The following is a 23,202-nucleotide window of genomic DNA, read 5'->3' as shown; positions in this document are numbered from 1 at the left end:
GTCCCGGCTTTGCACTGGAGGAATTTTGAATGAATGATGATAGGTCTTACACGATTTTCTACTTGACGACATTAGTTGTTTTCCACCCTATGTATGTATAGGCGTACTTGGGGATAAATGACGACCTCGCCTCACATCACTACTCTCCAGCGGCAGTCCGGTGTTTATTAGCGGCTTATAGGATTTACTAAGTCTCCTGCAGCTAGAATTGCCAAATCATTTACCTCATTAGCACCAAAAAATCCCAAGCAAAAACAAAACATCTTTATGGACTTCACTATTTGTCATTTCGATGTAAAGTGAGAGTTTTTTTCTTTCTAGTGGCTTTACGTCGCACCGACAGAGATGGCTCTTATGGCGACGATGCGATGGGATAGGGAAGGACTATAGGAGTTGAAGGATGCGGCTGTGGCCTTACTTAAGGCACAGCCCCAGCATTTGCTTGGTGTGAAAATGGGAAACCATGGACAACCATCTTCAGTGCTGTCAACAGTGGAATTCGAACCCACTATCTCCCGGATGCAAGCTCACAGCTGCGCGCCCCTAACCGCACGGCCAACTCGCCCGGTTTATTTATGTATTTATTAGTACGGTATTATTATATTTCTATTAATGCTAAAAGGATCACTGCACTCGTTACGAAGAGAGTGAGAAAGAAATTGATTTGGCAACCTCTCTACTCCAAACAAAGGTCACTTAGAACTCGTTAACTCAGCTGGGTGCTGGATGTGATTGACAAGTGGCTTCCAGCTCGCTTCCAGCAACTGAGGCCGTCATGTTTTGTCATCTAGTATATGTATACTCGTTGCGACCTTTTTCCAAGACCCTTCCAGGTGCCTACCTGTTAGCTCACTCCTTTCGCCTTATGTAATATTTAAATTATTCCTGCGCTTTCATTAAAAACGGCTACCTCTGTGAATCAGTGGTAGAGTGTCGGCCTGCTGATCCCAAGATAGCGGGTTCAAACCTGGCAGAGGTAGTCGGATTTTTGAGGGGCGGTAAAATGTCCATTCGCCACTCCATGTCGTACGATGTCGGCATGTAAAAGATCTCTGGTATTAACACATTTGGTGTTTACCCAACAAAATTAATTAAATCTCAGCCACAGAAAGATTCAGTTTACTCTGACTGCCATCTAGTGGGCCTAGAGTAAAACGAAACGTTGAAATTGACGAGCAGACTGCCTGATGACGTCAAATTCAAATGTCTGCACACGGTAGCTAAGGCCATGCCATTATTATTATTATTATTATTATTACTACCATAACTTCTTAACTATTCATGCAAAAAATTATAGTATTTTAAACCAGCCAATCTTATCATATGAGGTGTCAGTATCCAGTATTCGGGAGATAGTGGGTTCGAACCCCACTGTCGGCAGTCCTGAAGATAGGTTTCCGTGGTTTACAATTTTCACACCACACCACTCCTAGCTCTGTCCTGTCCCATTGTCGCCGTAAGACCTCTCTGTGTTGGGATGACATAAAGAAACAAAATATAACTTTCGGAGGATATCTTGGTATCCAACATGCGTTCTAAGACAACTGGAATATGTTGATTCAAAATTTGCAAACTATTTGCCTGTATCACTCACCGTTCTTGAGATATACATCAACCCTTTACATACAGTATGTTTAACATTGTATCAAGGAAAACAACTCATAGACCGAAGTTTTACTATAGCATTAGGGTATCTGGCAAGATGGCGTCGGGAAGGGCATCTAGCCGTACAACTGGGCTCAAGATGGCAACTGTGTAGTTAGGCCCCCTTCCAAATGGTGTGGAGTACTAATGAACATGGCTTTAGCTAGGATTATAATGTGAGTGCATATTGGGTGTGACTGTTCCATAGCTGCACACGTAGTAAAACATATCTGGTGAATTTATGCAACCTCTTGATGCATGGTACGAAATCGCGGGGCGGGGGGGAGGGGAGGGGGGATTCTCCCCCATCGACGATTTTATCAAAGGTTCCCCCCCCCCCCACAAAAATTGCCCGGGGGAGATTATTTCATTATAAAATAATGAGTTGAATGTAGAACACATTAATTACTGAAATTAATAAAAATGTTTACTGTGCATATTTTCATAAAAGCATCAGCAAACCTTGAGCAATAAAACAACGTAGCAGTGGCAACTCCGCACCTGCAGCCTGTTGTTCATGTTTCACTCTGGTAGGTCCATCTGAAACCCGGCAAAAATGTAAATTACTTGAAGCTCTCCTCCCTTGTCATAGCTGTAAGTAGCTCGAGCTTACCCCGCTCCTGTACTTCTCGGGGAGGGTGTGTTTCCGATAGGTAGCCAATACGACACTATTCACTTAAGGAGTGTACAAACTGACAAATTCGTTTAGTCAGCACATAGCCCTGGTGGAGGAATGTCCCACTAATAAAGCAATAAATCGCGCCTCGACTGGCCTTTCTTAAGAAAGGGACAATCTATTATAAAGTTCTCAGCCGATTGGAATAACCTCCTAATGTTTATCATTCTTGTTATAACAACACAAGTCAAACAAAAAATCTAAAATTTAAGTATTTTCTCGGGGAGGGGGTAAATTACTTACAGGGAAATTTTAAAACGCTTCTCCCGCCGGATGTTGTCTGAAATAAACACTAGTATTTAAGCCCTATGTTCCTTCTCCCCCCACCTCCACCATTTCTTTCTAATTTCGCACCCTGTTTGGATACAACAATGGCCACTGTCACTGGCAATAAAAAAGAAGAGAATGTTCGGCTTTATATGAAAAATAATGAAAACAATTCTTGACGAACGCTGTTCCATAAAAAATAAAACTTAGTCAAAAAATTAAAAAACCTGACGTTTTAGTGCAAAACGGTTTTCATATATTTTCTAATTAGCATGAAAATCTGCATAAGCTTACTACGAAGGCTGATCAACAAAGAGGGAGACTGATTTTTTTTTTCACAGATGTTTATCACTCAATTTCAATGTTTACATTATATTTTTCAAATTAGTCCCCTCCTACTTCAGTGCGTCTCTGCCAGTCCTTGAACACATGCTGTAGACCATTGTTTGTCAGGTCCTGGAGAATCGCCTCACTTTTCTTGAGTACTGCTTCAGAGTTCTCAAATCGAATGCCCCTAAGCTTTGCCTTTAGTGATGGGAATAAAAAACATCACCGGGTGCAAGATCAGAGATATAAGGTGGATGCGGTACACAGGTAATGTTGAATCGAGCTAGAAACTCGTGCGTTGTCATCGTCATGATGCAGTCGCCACCCAGTCCGAGAAATCTCTGGTCGTTTCTTTGCAATGTGCTTCCTCAATGTAGCTAATACTGACGTGTAGTAACAGTAATGTGAGGGGAAACTGCATGCTGGTAAATCATTCCATTACAGTAAAAAAATGTGATCACGATCAGTTTTTTTTTTTTTTTTTTTTTTGACGATTTCCACACTGTGCTAGCTTGTTTTCCTTCAGGATCATAATGATGCTTCAGCTTTTCGTAAGTATCAGTGGCTGTATGGTTTAAAGGAAAACATAATTTGATTGCGCTGTACTGCTCCTCTTGTGTCACCTCCATTGTATGGTATGCAAAATGCACGTAGCGTCTACAAAATAGAACATTCCTACCAACCTACCGATACGAGAATCCTGCCGCCTACGGACATTATGCATTAAAACCCGCTCTTTTCAAATATTTATGTTACAGTCAGGAAACTATCACGGAAGCTACAGGAACAAACAAAAATCAGTCTCAGTCTTTGTTGACCAGCCCTCGTATGGCATCTATAACATAAAATGTACCAACTCGGTTAGCAAATTGATTGTAAAATTTCATTTAAAATTTGTGTCTTCTTTTTTTTTTTACAGTTTTCAGATCAGTTTACTGGATTTTATTCGTCATTTTACAGATCGTTTTTTAAACATTTTTAGGTCATCAAAATCCTAGCCCTCTTAATGACCCTAGAATATCTAAAGGTTGAAGCGCGCATTATTGCTGTTCTTTATCGTGACATCGAGATTATATATGTGATAAGCTGCCCTTGTGTTTGTTTGTCCTATCACTACGCTTCATATGTTGTTTTTAAAGTAGTGCATGTGTGGAGGAAGTATGACGTGATGCTCGCATGTCATATGCTAATGACTGAAATTGTTGTGTAAGCTATTACCTGGTCTGTAGAGTGGAAAATACTGTTCTGCTGTGTAGTGCTCTCTCGGATGAAACCAGATAAGGTAAATTACTTCTTATTATACTCATTAAACTTTCATTTGTGTTCACGATTTTACTACAGTTAGTATAACACCGTTGTATCATTACAATGTGAACAGCTGATGATTACGTAATATGCATGTATTTGCTTCTACATTGCTTGAACATTTAGAGGTGATGGGAAGATTACAAGAAACATGTAATTGGGATGAATTACCGTTACCTGAGATATATTTTACTCAATTACAAATTACTTTTTCAACAAGTAATTAATAAAATTACAATTAATTACTTTACAAAATACTAGTCTTGTAGAAATCACTGACGTTTCAAATGTTGAAAATACTTCTTAGTAGACAAAGTAGGGTTTTTCTCCATATTACGAAAAACGTAAAATTAAGCAATTTCCTCAATTGTCCCGATAGTTGTAGGGTTAAAGGGCCCGGAAATTTTTAAAATTTTGAGTCTTGCATAGCTCTACCAAATAAAAACCAAGAAAACAAATTTCGAAAATCATTTCCGGCCTAAATGCAGTTCCGGAAAACACATTAAATTTGCTTGTTTCTTCACTGTTTTCTTTTTGATTCAAATCCTAGCCAAATTAACTTATTTACATAATTCTTCCTGTAATGTGTTCCTTGGTTCAATACCCTCACGTTTTTTCGATTTTTGAAAATATCCACACCGAATGTAGTTATAAGGGCTTAAGTGAAACTCTGCATTGACTCACATTAGCGCTCGTAATGTTAGAAAAAGGCAAACTGCTAATCTAATCGAGCGAATAACGATTATTAAGAAAAGATTGTAATTGTTATGAATGAATAAAGAATATATCCTCATACTTCATTATATTTAATTTATCTAAAATTCGTAGCGCATATTCCTAGGATGTTTTGAACACTGAGTTGCTTGCCTCAATGGCTAGAACTGTGGACTTTTTCGCATGGGGCTAGAATAATACAAAGTTTACAAGGAATATATATTTTCACAAGAACATCAGCACACGTATTGTGTGTGACCACAGGGATCCTGAATTTGACCAAAAAACCCGCTAGTGGACGTAATGTTACAACTTGAAAAAAATATTCGTATTCATAAATTAAAAAAAACTGTTTGGACTTTACGGAATGCAACACATTCATTGGGCAGTATCACACCAAGTGGCCCAGATTAACAGTTATGAAATATAAAGGTGATGGTACAGAATGCTTAAGGACTCTTTGATGATGCTGTTATGATACTGTTGAGTATATTTCTAGGGATACCTAACCATTTCAAGATTTTCCAAGTATGTTTTGTAGTTACTTCGCTGCTACCAAAAAGCAACCGTTTAACTGACCAATGCTCAAGTCGGGATGTTGTAATATTCGCTTAAATATGGGAGTCATGGTTCATAGATGTTTTTTTTTTTTTAAATTCTGTGTCAACCTCAATCGCCTACTCAATGTCTCTTTCTTTCAAAAGGAATAGCGGGACCCAACACTAAAGCAGTGTGCTTTTCTTTTTTGGATAAACGGCAAAGATGTCGGCTCTTCTATTCAACCCCGTAGAAAAAACACAGTGAACTCCTTCATAAACCTGCCAATTCATTTCCTTTTTGATTTTTTTAGCATAGAGGCTTTAAGTGACTGTCATCACTAGGTGATACCTTGGAATTTTGGAAATATGTTTTTTCTCATTACTTTGTTTTAGTTAATGACTTTTAGCGTGTCAAATAATTTACTTTGCAAATTAATTAATTAATTGGTTACTAATATTCTGATCGATAAGCCTCGACATCTTTGCATTTACTGAAAAGACGCCCTACCGGGCCACTTGAACGAATACCAGTGTTGAATTTTAAGAACATCTTTGGTATAAATATGATGTCTTTGAAAGCACTGGAGAAGTAAAAAAATGTACCTCATCCAGAACTGGTGATGTTTTTTGCTGTAATAGAATTGAAAAAAGTTACCTTCATTTTTTTCCCGTTTCTGCTTCCGTGCGATATACATCAATGACTAGAATTTAGCTATAGAATAGAAGATATTTATTTATCATCCACAAGATAACACAATATCAGATGGTGCAATAGAAAATTCAATAACTGCGGTAAGAGAAAATGTATAGATAAATACAGATTTACATGTGCGTACAAATATGAATCCTCACAGATTTTCTACACATATGATACATACTACAGACTATTCACAGATAAATACAGATTTACATGTGCGTACAAATATGAATCTTCACAGATTTTCTACACATATGATACATACTACAGACTATTCACAGATAAATACAGATTTACATGTGCGTACAAATATGCATCTTCACAGATTTTCTACACATATGATAGATACTACAGACTATTCACAGATAAATTCACACATAATTTTTAAAATGACCTCGTTTCACCCCTGAGAAGGGCTTTCCGTATTGCAGTGGAAGGGTGATGAAAAATGTCAAGTGAGCTTCCAGATGATTTATGGTCCTAACGGCTTGCACGATTACAGTTTTCTTTCAATCAGTAAAACACAAGTACCTAAAAATTTTGTTTTGTAAAATGTAGATTACTTTTACTCACTTCCTAACTGTGGATGGTGAATAGGAAAAAGGACGAGGTCAAAATTTACGTAGAGTTAGATTCCAAACTGATAAAGATCAGGCATTTGCTAGTTGAAAAAGAAAAGCACACAGTGCATTATTTCAAAAACTTGTACAACCTCGAAGTTACCATCATAGGGTTTCTGGTGAGCTGTAGGAAGAAGTGCCAACTATTGCGGATTTCACCTCACCATTACGGCATTAAGGTGAAAGGGGAAATTATTATGAAAAAGCGACAATATCACAAAATATACTTTTCTACAGGGGAAAAAAAGGAAAGAAAAAATAATCCTTTCGAACATTGCTGTTCGACTCTTTTAGTTTAAACGCTTGTGAGTTGGCAACGATCGCCACTTCCTTTTGCTACCCGTGAGCGTTGTGAAATTTATTGTGATTGAAGGAGCTCTACTCTGCTATTCTCCACTATAGAACATTAAGTTATGTTGTATTCGTGGTATTAAGTGTACCTGACACTAACTCTCCCACAGACCGAGCTCGATAGCTGCAGTGTCCAGTATTCGGGAGATAGTGGGTTCGAACCCCACTGTCGGCAGCCCTGAAGATGGTTTTACGTGGTTCCCATTTTCATACCAGACAAATTCTGGAGCTGTACCTTAATTAAGTCCACGGCCGCTTCCTTCCCACTCCTAGCCCTTTTCTATCCCATCGACGCCACAAGACCTATCTGTGTCGGTGCGACATAAAACAACTTTTAAAAAAGCTCTCCCATTAAAAGAGTTTTCAGCGTTGTTAGAAAAATCAGAGATAATTCAGGGCTACGTTACTGGATTCGCTTATAGTTCAGAAGGCGAAAATACCATCGCAGGAGGAAGGGTGCTTCAAGAAAACCCACACTGAAAAGCAGCTGCTGGGTGCGAAACAAGCTAGAAAGAATGTTTTACGACATAATTAAGTGGTAATGTGCAAATTGTATTGTCTAGAAAAGATTGCTGTCGAGAAGGGGGTGTCATTATGGAAAAGGTAGGAGGATACTTTGGATTTGACTAGAAAATTTTGTGAGGGGGAAGGGGATTATTGAAAACCCACATCAGAGATTGGCACCTCTGGCTGTAAGGAAATAACTAACAAATTCTTTTGGACTTTTATGACCACTTTGATGTTAATAAACAAGTCGTTTAGGATGTAGGTATATTAGCGCTGAGTCTCTGATTCTGGGAAATCATTTGTACTCTTCACATTAGTAGACTAGGACGTTGTAGGTCACATTAAAAATATTTTCTCTGTAATCTTAATCATGTAGCCTACTTTATAGATATTATTGTATTTTTTGCTTTATCTCAATGGCAACATATACATTGGAAAACATTTAAATTAAATTAAATCGAACAATGAGAATGAGGTGACCATAGTACATTACTGTAAATCAGAGCCTGTTAGAAGGCAGCAGCCACTCTAAATACTTTCAGTCGCCATACGTTTATTGCTCACAAATGTAATCGAAGTTATAAAATATTATTTTCCCATCTAATTTTAGTTTCTTCTACACAGGAAGAATATTAAAACAAATTACAAGTACAGTATATTAAAGGCATGCTAAACATTGCCTTTGCTGGCAGGACCTAGCGTTTGCAGTGCACTATGTCTTCTGGTATGAGCTAGAGCGATTCTGTTACTTTCATTGATCTGTCTCTGTCTTATCCTTGGCTTTGACAATATGAAAGTGACTGAGGTATGATCGATGCTAGTAATGCCAATCCTTATGCAGCCAGTCCCTGCTATGAATGGTGTGAAAATCTTGCTCATAGGGTCGATTGGTGCATTCATTTCAGTGGGTTTGGCAGACTGATATGTAATCGCAACGCCTGGCTCGGTGAGGAAAGCAACGGGAAACTACCTCACTCCTCATTTCCCTAGTACGCCTCTTCAGTGATGCCTAGGCCATCCGTAACAACTGATGGCGGATCTGTTGAAGATCCAACCAGCCTTAGGGCTGAGGACTGAACATACATAAACATTGCTATGACCGAGCGAGTTGGCCGTGCGGTTTCGGTCGCGTAGTTGTGACCTTGTATTCGGGAGATGGTGGGTTCGAAACCCACCGTCAGCAGCAGTGAAGATGGTTTTCTGTGGTTTCCCATGTTCACACCTTAATTAATGGCCACTCGCTATCTTCCCAATTCCAGCCTTTTTCCCATCCTTCCGTTGCCAAAAAACTTCGACGTGTTAGTGCGACTCTAGAACTCTCTCACCTCGTCATATTTTGTACTGTTTACTCTTTCCTTTTCTTTGCAGGGACTTCTTTTATTTATGCTCATGAAATACCATGTTTTTATAATATCATGTCTTCGTTTATTACTTTATTAGTCATTCTCCATTATTATGTGCTTTATTTTCACTTTGTTACGCTGACACCTAGTCTGAGTCTAATGGACTCGCAAGTATTGGCTGGCCCATCCAGAATTATATTGGCAGTATTCTGTTGGCTGTTCTCTTGCAACAAATGTGCTAGTTTCTATTGTAACAGTACCCAAGTAATAACTGTCTCTTAAAAACCAAGTAATAACTGTCTCTTAAAGTAACCGTTCATTCAAAATGAGTAAGAGGAAGCTGACAGAATCTGAAATCAGTGGTGATTCGAGTGAAGGTGTTTTTCAGTGAAGATGAATCAGACTGTTTACCAGAAAGTGATTTCCCGGCCGGGTCGGGGATTTTAATCGCGTCTGATTAATTCTTCTGACTCGGGGACTGGGTGTATGTGTCTGTCCTAACACTCGCCTCATCATATTCAGACAACACACCACACTACCTACCACTACAGCAACACGCAATAGTGATTACATTCCTCCATATAGGGTTGGCGCCAGGAAGGGCATCCGGCCGTAAAACAGGGCCAAATCCACATGTGCGACGCTGTTCACACCCGCGACTCCACAGGTGTGGGGAAAAAGGCGGTGGCAAAGAAAAAGGAAAGAAGTGAATTTGTTGATACTGATCTTATTGATACTTCAAGAAAGAAGGACAAATTCGCTGCTTTTAGGGACAAATGGGAAGGCGTAAATCACAGTCTTTGGAAATATTACCTTCCAGGCAAGAATCTTACAGTGGATGAACAGTTAGTTCCTTTCAGAGGACATTATGGATTTCGGCAATATATGAGCTCAAAGCCGGATAAATACGGAATCAATTTTTTTGGATTTTTTACTAAACATGTTTCTATCCATTGAGAGGATTTCCTAACTTGGGAGAAGAAGGGGACAAGAGAAGTACAAATGTTGGTTTCAATATTGTCTCACACCTTAATTCAGACTTTTTTTTGGAAGTCACAGGAATTGTAAAATGGATAACTCTTTTTACATCAATGTATTTGGCAGATAATTTACTCCACAATGGTCTAACAATCGTGGGTACCGTTAGGCAGAACAGCACCTTCATACCTAAAGAATGTTTGCCAAATAAGATCCGGGAGGAAAACAGCTCCGTGTTTCGATTCACTAATACTCATTGTTTGGTATCATAATGTACCTAAGAAAGGGAAATGTGTTGTACTTCTTTCAACAATACAACACACAGCAGATGTCATTATTGAAGAGGATGAAAAGCCTGACATGATTCTTTACTATAATGTTAATAGTTTTACGTTGCACCGACACAGATAAGTCTTATGCCGACGATGGGATAGGAAAGGCCTAGGAGTTGAAAGGAAGCGGCCGTGGCCTTAATTAAGGTACAGCCCTGGTGTGAAAATGGGAAACCACTGTAAACCATCTTCAGGGCTGTCGACAGTGGGATTCCAACCCATACCTCCCGGATGCAAACTCACAGCCGCGCGCCTCTAACCGCACGGCCAACTCGCCCCCTTTTTTTTTTTTTTTTTTACTGTATTGAGTGGCGAGGATTCGCTTGATCAGATGTCACATACATACACGTGCAATGTATTGTATGTGTGGAACTGCATCATATGTACTCCTCCTGAAGAAAAATCCCACCTGGAATATTAAAAGAAATGTAGGCATCAGGTATTTCTTGCTGGGCTGGCGGAGAATTTGATGGAACCCCATAGAAGGAGACGTCCGAAGTTAGGACTCCGTAAACCTACAATTCATTGCATTTAAAGTATTGCAAATTACACTCCAAGTTAAGTTTCCGTGATGTCAACAGACGCAAAGATGCTACCTCTGTGATCACAAGAAAGGAAGAGTGCAGAACACAGTGTGTTCCAAATGTGGACGAAATGTACGTGGTAAACATTCGAAGTCCACCACAAAACCTGTCAAATGCATCTAGTGACATTATATTTTGTACCTGAGATTTTCTCATTTAGTTCTGTACGTCAACAATGATAATGCTAAAATAGGTTGAATTTGAATAAATTTTGTGTTTTGTAGAAGTAACTCTTAGTTATGCTATTGCATGAGCAGTAAGTTATAACAGAATTTTACCAATCTTAAAACAATACGAGTCTGAGAGACTCCTCTTGGGAGTTAACGTTCATAAAATAGCTTAGGAGTTCTAGGGTTAAACTAGTAGTAAAGAAACCTATGGTAATGCTAATAATAATAATAATAGTCATCATCATCTTCATCATAATAATCGGTTCTCTGCCTTTCAGCAGGCTTTCGCTTGCATTTTCCAAGTCGATCTGTCTTCAGCCATCCTTTTAGTCGTCCAATATCTTCCATTAATTTTCACACTGTCCATCATCTGATACCTCTTTCTTCCTCTCAACGTTCCTGCAACTTTTCCTTCCAATTCCTGCCTTAATAAACATTTCCTTCGTAAACAGTGACGTACCCAATTCTCCTTTCTCTTTTGAATGGTTTCCAGTATTGTCGTCCTTTCTTCACCTACACTTTCCAATACCGTACTACTTCATTCCTAAATTTGTCTTGCGATTTGATCTTGTCCATTTTTCTCCATACCCACATTTCACAAAATTTCAGTCTTCTTTTTTCCCCCTTGTCAAAGTCCAAGTCCCAGGCCCATAAAGAGCAACGCTCCATACAAATTACTTCCTTGGCCATTACGATCCTGCTCTCCATCTCATCCAGCCAATATAGATCACTTCTGATTGTGTTTCTTAAATATCTGAATACAGACACGTGTTCTATTTCTTCACCTCAGAGAACTATCTCTGCTGTTACATCCATCTTGTTGCTCATGGTCATTGCTTTAGTCTTCTTTCTGTTCATTTTGATACCAAAGTTTTCACAAGATCTGTTCAATTTTTCTAGCATGATATTCATAATAATTCATTCACATATTAGACCTAGTGCCCTGTTACGATCCTGTGAAACATTATCTCGCCGATGCTTCATAGGCCGACTGATGATCTTGTTCCTTTATTTATTTTTTTATTTATTTATTTATTTATTTATTTATTTATTTATTTATTTATTTATTTATTTATTTATTTATGTTTTTAGCAGTGACGATGTTAGGGTTCGTGGCCCTCTCTTACAACTTAACCACGTACATTACAGGAAAACACACTGTATATACCGAGCTCGATAGCTGCAGTCGGTTAAGTGCGGCCAGTATCCATTATTCGGGAGATAGTGGGTTCGAGCCCCGCTGTCGGCATCCTGGAAGATTTTTCCGTGGTTTCCCACTTTCACACTAGGCAAATGCTGGGGCTGTACCTTAAATAAGGCCACGGCCACTCCCTTCCCACTTCTAGCCCTTTCCTGCCACATCGTCGCCATAAGACCTATCTGTGTCGGTGCGTTGTAAAGCATCTTGCAAAAAGAAAATACATATAAATAAAATGTATTATTCTATTATAAAATCAAAGATAACTAAGCTAAATAACAGATCTGGAGAATATATAATCAAGAAAAAAAGCAAAGTTCAACAAATAAAAGAAAAGAAATCCGGAATGTAAAAGTAAGAAGAAAGAGAAAAATCATAATGGAAATAATAGCATACGAACTGAAAAGTATAAGCCAGTGCGTAAACAGAATACAATCCATAAGTAACGGAAAAAACAAGTATGGCAATAATCTACTCTCCTGGCCAGTGAGAGGGTGTTGACCTCTGGGTGGTCCGCCTCATCCTTCAGGGTGAGAAATGAAAGGGATAAAAATACATGGCAATAAACAGTGAGCTATGTACATGAACTAAAAGCTAAATATTATTTACATTTAAACTATAGCAATAAACATAATATTAACCTATTATTAATTATAAGAAACAACAGTGTTCTTCAGTTGCACAGTAAAATGGCACTACCACAATCACACAACCTCTCATACGTCACTAATCACACGAAACAATCAGCGGTATTCAACAAGTAATCTGTGCATGCAGACTTGGAGTTCCTGACAACAGCTGGAAGTGAATAATAATCATAATAGGAAACGGTGGAGATCCGATCTGGTCTCAGAACACTGATTACTAATCATTGTTTCGCGGAGCCAGAAGCTAGAACTAATAAAACCTGGACAAAAGAACGCAAGAAGAATTTCAATGAGAGGATGAAGATATTTTGGGAAGAGAAGAAAGTAAAATCATCAGCTAAATAAGTTCAAGCGTGCTCCTCAGTTGAGCATAAGGATGTGAAAATAATAATAATAATAATAATAATAATAATAATAATAATAATAATAATAATAATAATAATAATAATAATAATAATAATATACCGAACTAGATAGCTGCAGTCGCTTAAGTGCGGCCAGTATCCAGTATTCGGGAGATAGTAGGTTCGAACCCCACTGTTGGCAGCCCTGAAAATGGTTTTCCGTGGTTTCCCATTTTCACACCAGGCAAATGCTGGGGCTGTACCTTAATGAAGGCCACGGCCGCTTCCTTCCCACTCCTAGCCCTTCCCTGTCCCATCGTCGCCATAATACATATCTGTGTCGGTGCGACGTAAAGCAACTAGCAAAATAATAATAATAATAATAATAATAATAATAATAATAATAATAATAATAATAATAATAATAATAATAATAATAATCAGAGATTGACCAAAAGAATTCTGAACCTTGATCAATGAAAGTAAAAAAAAAAAAAAAAAAGGTTGACTGCTTGAAGTTGGAAAACTTCAGGAAATCCTACCACCAACAAAAACCTGGTCAGAGAAGATAGGAAGAAAAGCGACAGAAAGATGGAGAGATTTTGGGAGACGAAACAGGTAACATCTGCTTAATAAGTTCAATCGCGCTCCTTGTCCTGGGCGTAACGAATAATACTAATAATAATAATAATAACAACAACAACAACAAATGGAAACCGACTGCCAACCTATTAGGTCGTGTTACGTACATTTAGTACGTATTGAAGAGATGTTAAGTAAGTTCGTTCGTAATGTGTTTACCCTCCAGGGTTGGTTTTTCCCTCGGACTCAGCGAGAGATCCCACCTCTACCTCCTCGAGGGCAGTGTCCTGGAGATTCAGACTTTGGGGCGGGGATACAACTGGGGAGAATTACCAGTACCTCGCCCAGGCAGCCTCACCTGCTATGCTGAACAGGGGCCTTGTGGATGGATGGGAAGATTGGATGGGACAGGCAAGGAAGAGGGAAGGAAATGGCCGTGGCCTTATGTTAAGTACCATCCCGGCATTTGCCTGGAGGAGAAGTGGGAAACCACGGAAAACCACTTCCAGGATGGCTGAGGTGGGAATCGAACCCACCTCTACTCAGTTGACCTCCCGAGGCTGAGTGGATCCCGATCCAGCCCCCGTACCACTTTTTTCAAATTTCGTGGCAGAGCCGGGAATCGAACCCGGACCTCCGGGGGTGGCAGCTAATCACGCTAACCACTACACCACAGAGGGGGACAGAGATGTTAAGTTCAGAACAAAAATGGCCAACCAGACACCAGTGGGATCCGAACCCACAACCTCCCGATTGTTCTGTACTTAACATCTCTTCAACACGTACTAAATGTCCGACTCGTTGGCTGAACGGTCAAGGTACTGGCCTTCTGTCCGGAGGGTCCCGGATTCGATTCCCGGCCGCGTCGGGGATTTTAACCTTCATTGGTTAATTCCAGTGGCCCGGGGGCTGGATGTTTGTGCTGTCCCCAACATCCCTGCAACTCACACACACCACAGCTAACACTATCCTCCACCACAATAACACGCAGTTATCTACACATGGCAGATGCCGCCCACCCTCATCGGAGGGTCTACCTTACAAGGGATGCACTCGGCTAGAAATAGCCATACGAAATTATTAACACGTACTAAAAGTACGTAACACGACCTAATAGGTTGGAAGTCGGTTTCGATTACAATGCTGTCGTGAAAATTCAATATTCATCAATAAGAAATGTTTCATCAGTGAGTGGGGAGTTATCAGGCAGTTTTCATAGCTTCGAAGATGACTTGGCAGGCAGAAGTTTATCTTCCCGTTTCCAAGGTCATGGTTTACAATGCACTCGAGGTTAAGTTATCTTGTGACACTGACACTGTACTGACTACTATTATCAGCTTATTTAAATATCTCTCTGAAAGTATGTTTGCTTTTCGCTTCCTTTAACCGGACATGCTGTCTTCAAACAAACATCCGGTTTCATTAACCAACCTCCTTCCCAGAAAGAAACGCTTCTTTTAGATATTGCTATTAGTTCTTCGAATATTATTTCACACAGAATATTTTAATTAGAATTTCATGATATAATAACAATAATGTGCCGGAATGTTCTCCCACAGGAGTTCTTTTACCTGCCAGTAAATAGGCCTATACCGACACGAGGCTGTATTTGAGCACCTTCAAATACCACCGGACTGACGCAGGATCGAACCTGCCAGGTTGGGGTCAGATGGCCAGTGCCTCAACCGTCTGAGCCACTCAGCCCGGCAATAATAATAATAATAATAATAATAATAATAATAATAATAATAATAATCATAATCATAATAATAATAATAATAATAATAATAATAATAATAATAATAATAATAATAATAATAATAATTTATTTTTATTAATATTAATACTTATTATTATATTATATTAATATTAATTATTAATATTATATTAATAATATTATTATTATATTAATATTTTATTAATAATAATAATTTATTTTTTATTTTTTATTAATATTTTATATCCGCCTCTGTGGTGTAGTGGTTAGCGTGATTAGCTGCCACCCCCGGAGGTCCGGGTTCGATTCCCAGCTCTGCCACGAAATTTGAAAAGTGGTATGAGGGCTGGAACGGGGTCCACTCAGCCTCGGGAGGTCAACTGAGTAGAGGTGGATACAACAAACGTGCAATAAGTTAATAAACTTTACTTCCATACCTCAAGATGGCCATAAATACAGTTGCTTTCTTGTTGTTGTTGTTCTTGTTGTTCTTGTTGTTGACACTTCTGGTACTATCCTTCGAAGACTTTCTCGAGACCCTTTCTTCTGTACAAACATTTGTATCACTTTTTGTTTAGGAATAGCCCATGTTTTCCCAAATATTAATGCGCTGATCAGCCAGATCTATTAGTTACCTCCCACATTCACGGAAACTGCCCAGGAATGGTTTTTATTCGCATTAATTTTGGGAAGAAAAGGCAGCGCGTACTCAACATTACGAACCCAAGAAATAACCATATGTAGGTTCCATTGGTTACTGCCCACTTTTATACTTGTTCTGTATCAACAATGAAACGCTCTGCTGTAAATCTGTGTAACAAGAAAGTCAAAAGCAGAACTCATCATCAGCTCGGGAAAATGAGTGAAACATACACCTTTATTCTTCGTAACAGGTATTTTTTCGGTTGGGATTTTCGTTTTTCATAAAGTTAACCTGCCCCCATACGAAGAAAATGAAAATATTAATGACTATTTACTTGTATAGTTGTATTTTCGCAGCGGTACGCACATGTTCTTAGCACTGTGGCAAATGCGAACTTTCACGCACTGTATTTACATTTGTAGCACATTATACTTCCACAAAAACGTGTTATACGATAACAGTTAAATGAAAAAATTACAGGAGAAGTATTACGTCCCTTGAATGTACATTACTCACTACGTGAAGATACCATGCCTAACCTAAACTATGAGATCTCATTATCTTAATAACAGCTGTTGACGTTAATCCTGATGTGATAAATTTAAAGAAAAACCATGCAATATACGTAAATATAAATTTTTGTTATCCTAAGAATGCCCCCCATCCTTATGGATTACATTCACAAGTACTATTTGTATTATTCGCTTAGCTTGCCTCAATTGATCAGCTGATTGGCTTGGCGCGCTTTATCTATATATATAAAATAACTTGTCCTGACTGACTGACTGACTGACTGACTGACTGACTGACTGACTGACTGATTCATCATCGCCGAGCCAAAACTACTGGACATAAAGAAATGAAATTTTGGGGATATAATCCTATTAAGATGTAGGTGCTCGCTAAGAGAGGATTTTTGGATATTCCGTCACTAAGGGGGTGAAAAGGGGGTTGAAATTTTAAAAAGTGTGTATCTGTATCTCAAAACTTTAAAAGTTTACAGATGTAAAAATTGGTATTTAGAATCTCCTTTTAAAATAAGGATACACGTATTTTTTTGTTTTCTGAAAACACCAATAGGAGGGGTGAAAAGGGTGAAAATGGGGGAAAATGGGTTGAATGCCTTCAATCAGGATACCGGTACTTATATCTCAGAAACTGAAGATATTACAGTCATGAAAATTGGTAATTTTGATCTCTTTTAAAAATAAAGAAACACGTATTTTTTTGTTTTTGGAAAATCCAATGAATGGGAGAGTGAAAAGGGGGTGAATTTTTAAAATGAGTGAATCTATATCTCCAAACTTTTAAAGTTTGCAGATGTAAAAACTGGTATTTAGTATCTTCATTAAAAATAAAGAAACACGTATTTTTTTGTTTTCGGAAAATCGCAATAGGAGGAGTGAAAAGGGGTGGAAAAAGGGTTGAATGCCTTTAATGAGGCTACTTATATCTCAGAAACTGAAGATAGTACACACCTGAAAATCGGTGTTTGGGATCTCCTTTAAAAATAAAGGAACACGTATTTTTTTGTTTGTGGAAAATCCAATTAAGGGAAGGGGGGGAAAAGGGGGTAATATTTTAAAATGAGTGTATCTATAACTTTTAAAGGTTATAGATGTGAAAATTAGTATTTAGAATCTCCTTTAAAAATAAAGAAACACGTATTTTTTGTTTTCGGAAAATCCCAATAGGAAGGGTGTAAAAGGGTGAATAATGGGTTGAATGCCTTTAACGAGGCTACTTATATTTCAGAACCTGAAGATATTACAGACCTGAAAATCGGTATTTGGGATCTACTTTAAAAGTAAAGAAACGCGTATTTTTTCGTTTTTGGAAAATCCAAATATTGGGGGGTGAAAAGGGGGGTGAATTTTTTAAAATGAGCGTGTCTACATCTTAAAACTTTAAAATTTACAGATGTAAAAATTGGTAGTTAGAATATCCTCTAAAAATAAAGGAACACGTATTTTTTGGTTTCCTGTAAATCCCAATAGGAGGGGTGTAAAAGGGTGAAAAATGGGTTGCATGCCTTTAATGAGGATACATATATGTCCGAAACGAAAGATATTACAGAACTGAAAATTTGTATATGGGATCTCCTTTAAAAATAAAGAAACACGTATTTTTTAGTTTTTGGAAAATCCAATTAATGGCGGTTAAACAGGAGTGACAAATTGGGGTGAATTTTTTGAAAGACTATATCTACAGAATATCTCGGAAACGTAAAATGTTACAGACGTAAAAAGTGGGTGTTTGGAATCTCCTGTAAATGTAAAGAAACATAGGTGATTTGTTTTTGGAAACTCCACTTAAGGGGAACTAAAAAGGGGTGAAATTTTAAAATGAGAATTTTTACAGTATATCTAAAAAAACTTAACATGTTACAGAAGTGAGAAATGGTATTTTTATCTCTATTAAACATAAAGAAACGTGTATTTTTAGTTTTCGGAAATATCACTTGGGTGGAGGTGGGGGGGTAAAAGTGACTGAAAATGGTGTTGAAGTCTTTTAATTAGGCTACTGATATATCAAAAATGAAGATGTTACAGACGTGAAATTTGATATTTTCAATCTGCTCTAAAAGTAAAGAAACACGTATTCTCTTAAAATCATATGAAGCCGGGGGCGGGGGGTGAAAGAATTGAAAAATTAATTGGCTTAATTGTATGAGAATACATACATCTAATAAAAACTAAAGTTGTTACAGACGTGAAAATTCACATTTGGATCTCCTTTAAAAACAAAGGAAAACGGGGTTTTGGGCGGGAAACCATCTTGGAGGGCGGGAGTGTAAAGGAGTTGAATTCCTTTCATGAGGACACATGAATCAAAAACTGAAGAAGTTAGAGTCGTGATAATTGGTATTTAGAAGATCCTTTACTATCAAAGAAACAAGTATTTTTTGCGGGAAAGTTCACTTAGGGTGGGGGTGAGTAGTGTGAAATGAAGTGAAAAAAGTAAATTACTTTTATGGGGATACTTATATCTCAAAACTGAAGGTAATAGACGTGAACATTCGTGTTTGGAATCTCCCTTAAACATAAAGAAACAAGGCTTCTTTTAAATATTTTTTTTTTGGGGGGGGGGGGTTGGCGGTAAAAAAACTTAACGGCGGTGGGGTGTAGAAGGAGGTGAGACCAATTGATTTTACTGTTATTAATGTACTTATAAGGCTCCTCCGTTGCTCAGGCGGCAGCGCGCCGGCCTCTCACAGCCGGGTTCCGTGGTTCAAATCCCGGTCACTCCACGTGACATTCGTGCTGGACAAAACGGTGGCGGGACAGGTTTTTCTCCGGATACTCCGGTTTTCCCTGTCATCAGCCATTCCAGCAACACATAATAATAATAATAATAATAATGTTCCGGACCGTCGTCAAATGTGCGGACCGCGCTGGTAACGGCTCCTGGACGGGTAATGACTAAGAATGCAGTCCGGCCGCGGGTTCAGGGCCGCCAAATCACCCAATATGACACCACGCCGGATCTCCTGAAGGATTTTATCCATATTATAAATGATTAAAGGAAAAGATGGCAAAGATTTACGGACCCAACTGACCAGGAGGAATACCTGAGCCTAGCCCGGGAAGTACGAAATCGATTGCTGGAAAGGAATATTGAAAAATGGGAGGAAATGTGCTGTAAAATAATAGAAAACCAGTCAGATCGGGAATTTTGGAGGATTCTCGCAGAAAACGAGTCAGATCGCGAATTTCGGCGGATTATATATCTAAAACAATAAGCATTCAATTATAAATTTCAGTATAATACCGTAGCGAAGCACGGGTATCTTGCTAGTACAGTATATTACGAAGGCAGTGATTACACCCAAGTTTTTGAAACGGATAGGTCTGTTAACATAATACACTACAGTCACAGGTTTTATAAGCGATTTTATCTTGCGACAACTACCGACGTAAGTTACTGACCTTTGTTCCTTCCTTCCATTAATTAAGGGCATGAACCAATTGGTCTCAAGGCTCTTTATATATCACCATTCTCCCATACCACTGTCAAGGGTCACCTAACCACAAGCAAAAATAAGAGTATACCTGAGTGAAAATCAATAAACATAATTATTTAGAAATTATCAGCAAAATTATCCGCACTGCCATACAGTTTGTATCCGCCAAGACACTAATTTCGTTCGCGGATATCCGCACCCGTGCAGGGCTCCAGAGATGGCGTACCTATGTTCTACTTCCTACTATTAACTTATTATTTAAATATAATTACATATTATTTACAAAGCCTCCGTGGCAGCGCGCCGGCCTCTCACTGCTGGCTACAGTGGTTTAAATCCCGGTCACTCCATGTGAGATTTGTGCTGGACAAAGCGAAGGCAGGATAGGTTTTCTTCGGGTACTCCGGTTTTCCCTGTCATCTTTCATTCCAACAACACTCTTCATTAAGATTTCATTTCTTCTGTCAGTCATTTATCATTGCCCCAGGGGAGTGCGACAGGCTTCGGCAGCCGGCACAATTCCTATCCTCGCCGCTAAATGGGATTCATTCATTCCATTCCTGACCCGGTCGAATGTCTGGAAACGGGCTGTGATTTTCATTTTTTCACAAACTATAATGTTTAAAACAATACTCCATAGATATCTATTATTTTGCCACGTGTAATACTGCCTTTCTAATTGTCTTTATATCAGAACAGAAGAAATCCACAGATTCCCCAACACTGTTCAGTGTCCGTAGTGACTGTGTTGTCCGGCTCCGTGGCTAAATGGTTAGAGTGCTGGCCTTTGGTCACAGCGGTCCCGGGTTCGATTCCCGGCAGGGTCGGGAATTTTAACCATCATTGGTTAATTTCTCTGGCACGGGGGCTGGGTGTATGTGTCGTCTTCATCTTAATTTCATCCTGATCACGACGCGCAGGTCGCCTACGGGGTCAAATTGAAAGACCTGCACCTGGCGAATCGAAATGAAATGTCGTATGGCTTTTAGTGCCGGGATATCCCAGGACGGGTTCGGCTCGTCAGGTGCAGCTCTTTCTATTTGACATCTGTAGGCGACCTGCGCGTCGTGATGACGATGAAATGAGGATGAAGACAACACAAACACCCAGCCCCCGTGCCGTAGGAATTAACCAATTAAGGTTAAAATCCCCGACCTGGCCGGGAATCGAACCCGGGACCTTCTGAACCGAAGGCCAGTACGCTGACCGTTCAGCCAACGAGTCGGACGGCGAGTCGAACATGTCCTCGGACACTCCCGGCACTAAAAGCCATACGCTATTTCATTTCAGTGACTGTATTAACCACGAGCTCCTGTGGTGTTCATTTCTTCACTTGATCTCATGAAAGGTGACTCTGTGTCTGGTGTTTCGTACCGAAACATGAAGTGGTTAGATTGCCTGAAAGTTTCATGATTTTGTTTTGCAAACATCGCTGAAAATAACATTTAATAACAGATGCATTTTGAGAATAAGGTATATTTTTGCTTTCACCTAAGAAAATTTGCAAAATATATGGCCGTAGAATTCATTGAGACATGCTGTATTTCTTTGTTAAAGCGTAATATTAAAATATGCTATGTTGCTCGATTTCCGACCTATTTATTAATGTTAAAAGCATTAAAATATGATAGTATGTTATTTATTACTTTTACCGTCTAGTGTGCCATCGGTTATTTTCCTTTAAATTCATCATGAATCGCCATCGTCTGACTTCATTTAGGTATTAGATTGCATTACATAGAAATCCATTCGACTGAAAGGTTCATGGTTTTATTTTGCAAACATCGCAGAAAATTACATTTAAAAACATACATTTTTAGAATAACGTATATTTTTGCTTTAACGTAATGAAATTTGCAAAGAATTAAGTCGTGATGTTCATGGATTTGAACATTTTTCGCTCACAAGATATCCACTAAAACTAATGCCGCAATGAACACCACAGAAATTCACAAAGTAATATTTTGAAATAACCCACTTATCTATTTACTAATCTGAGATACGCGGAATGCGGACTGCACAGGAAACACTAATATGGCGAAGACCACATTCCATGGCCATCTGTAAGTACGTAACTTTACTCTCTCCCTTTTGGATAGAACTGAAAGCCACCTGCGCAATGTGACGGCATAATTCTTAGTAATGTTATGATGAAGTATTCGTTGTATTCTGCTGTATTCATATTACAACTGTTGCTCTAAAGAGGGTCATAATAAAGAAGATAAAGCAATTGTATCGCTTAAAATGGCTCAACAAGTCATCCTGGCATTCATTGTGGATACAAAAGAAGGATAATATTGGATACAGCGAATTCGCAGGAGAAAAAGTCGATTCATGAGCCCACGGTGAAATATTTTAAAGACCCTGGAGGGTAAACATATAAAGAGGAAGAAGAAGAAGATATAGAAGTAAACGAGGCCGGAGAACTAGTTGCTAATAGAGGATCGTGGCGCCGGTTAGTAAATCCACAGAGACTTGCAGACTGAACGCTGAAAGGGATAAGAGTCTGGAATGAAGATATACGTATTTATAGATCAATATAATAATGGCCTATATACGACGTTCTAAGGTCCATATTCATCAATATCAGTTACTTTTGTTCATATCTCAGATTATCAAAACTCGGATAATGTCATTGGTATATTTCCTTCTTACCCATCTCGTTGTACTGAAGCCGCCTGTAATGAAGCAGGGCTGGCGGACTTGAGGAATATTTGCTGTCGCTGTAATTAGCCGTCAGATGTCGGTAACTCACGACATATGCATGGGTTTAGTTCATTGACTTGCTAATAGATGATAGCACTTACATCAGACATAACTTAAACGGAAGCTCTGATAGGCTCGTTCGTGGTTGTTAAGGCGTGTGTGGCAGCCACAGACATTCCCAGCTGAGCTGAATGTGTACTTGTGCCATCGTCCTTTCTGACCTTCCATTATTCTTTTCCGACCCCAATGATAGCAGTGAGTGTCTCATATCCTTGCCCCCTAACACCTTCCCTTTACATTGCACAATATTCTCTAAAAACTTTCTTTCCATTACAATAATTGTTTCA

The 23,202-nt window shown here is 38.8% G+C and overlaps 1 protein-coding gene across 2 annotated transcripts in view; it reads left to right on the top strand.

Annotated features, from left to right (window-relative positions):
* LOC136885478 (uncharacterized) overlaps positions 1-23,202 on the top strand; it is a 574,475-nt gene that overhangs the window by 347,418 nt on the left and 203,855 nt on the right. The window lies entirely within an intron of this gene.

This window comes from Anabrus simplex, chromosome 14, assembly GCF_040414725.1.
Source record: "Anabrus simplex isolate iqAnaSimp1 chromosome 14, ASM4041472v1, whole genome shotgun sequence".
NCBI lineage: Eukaryota > Metazoa > Arthropoda > Insecta > Orthoptera > Tettigoniidae > Anabrus > Anabrus simplex.
This window is presented reverse-complemented; position numbering and strand designations above follow the sequence as displayed.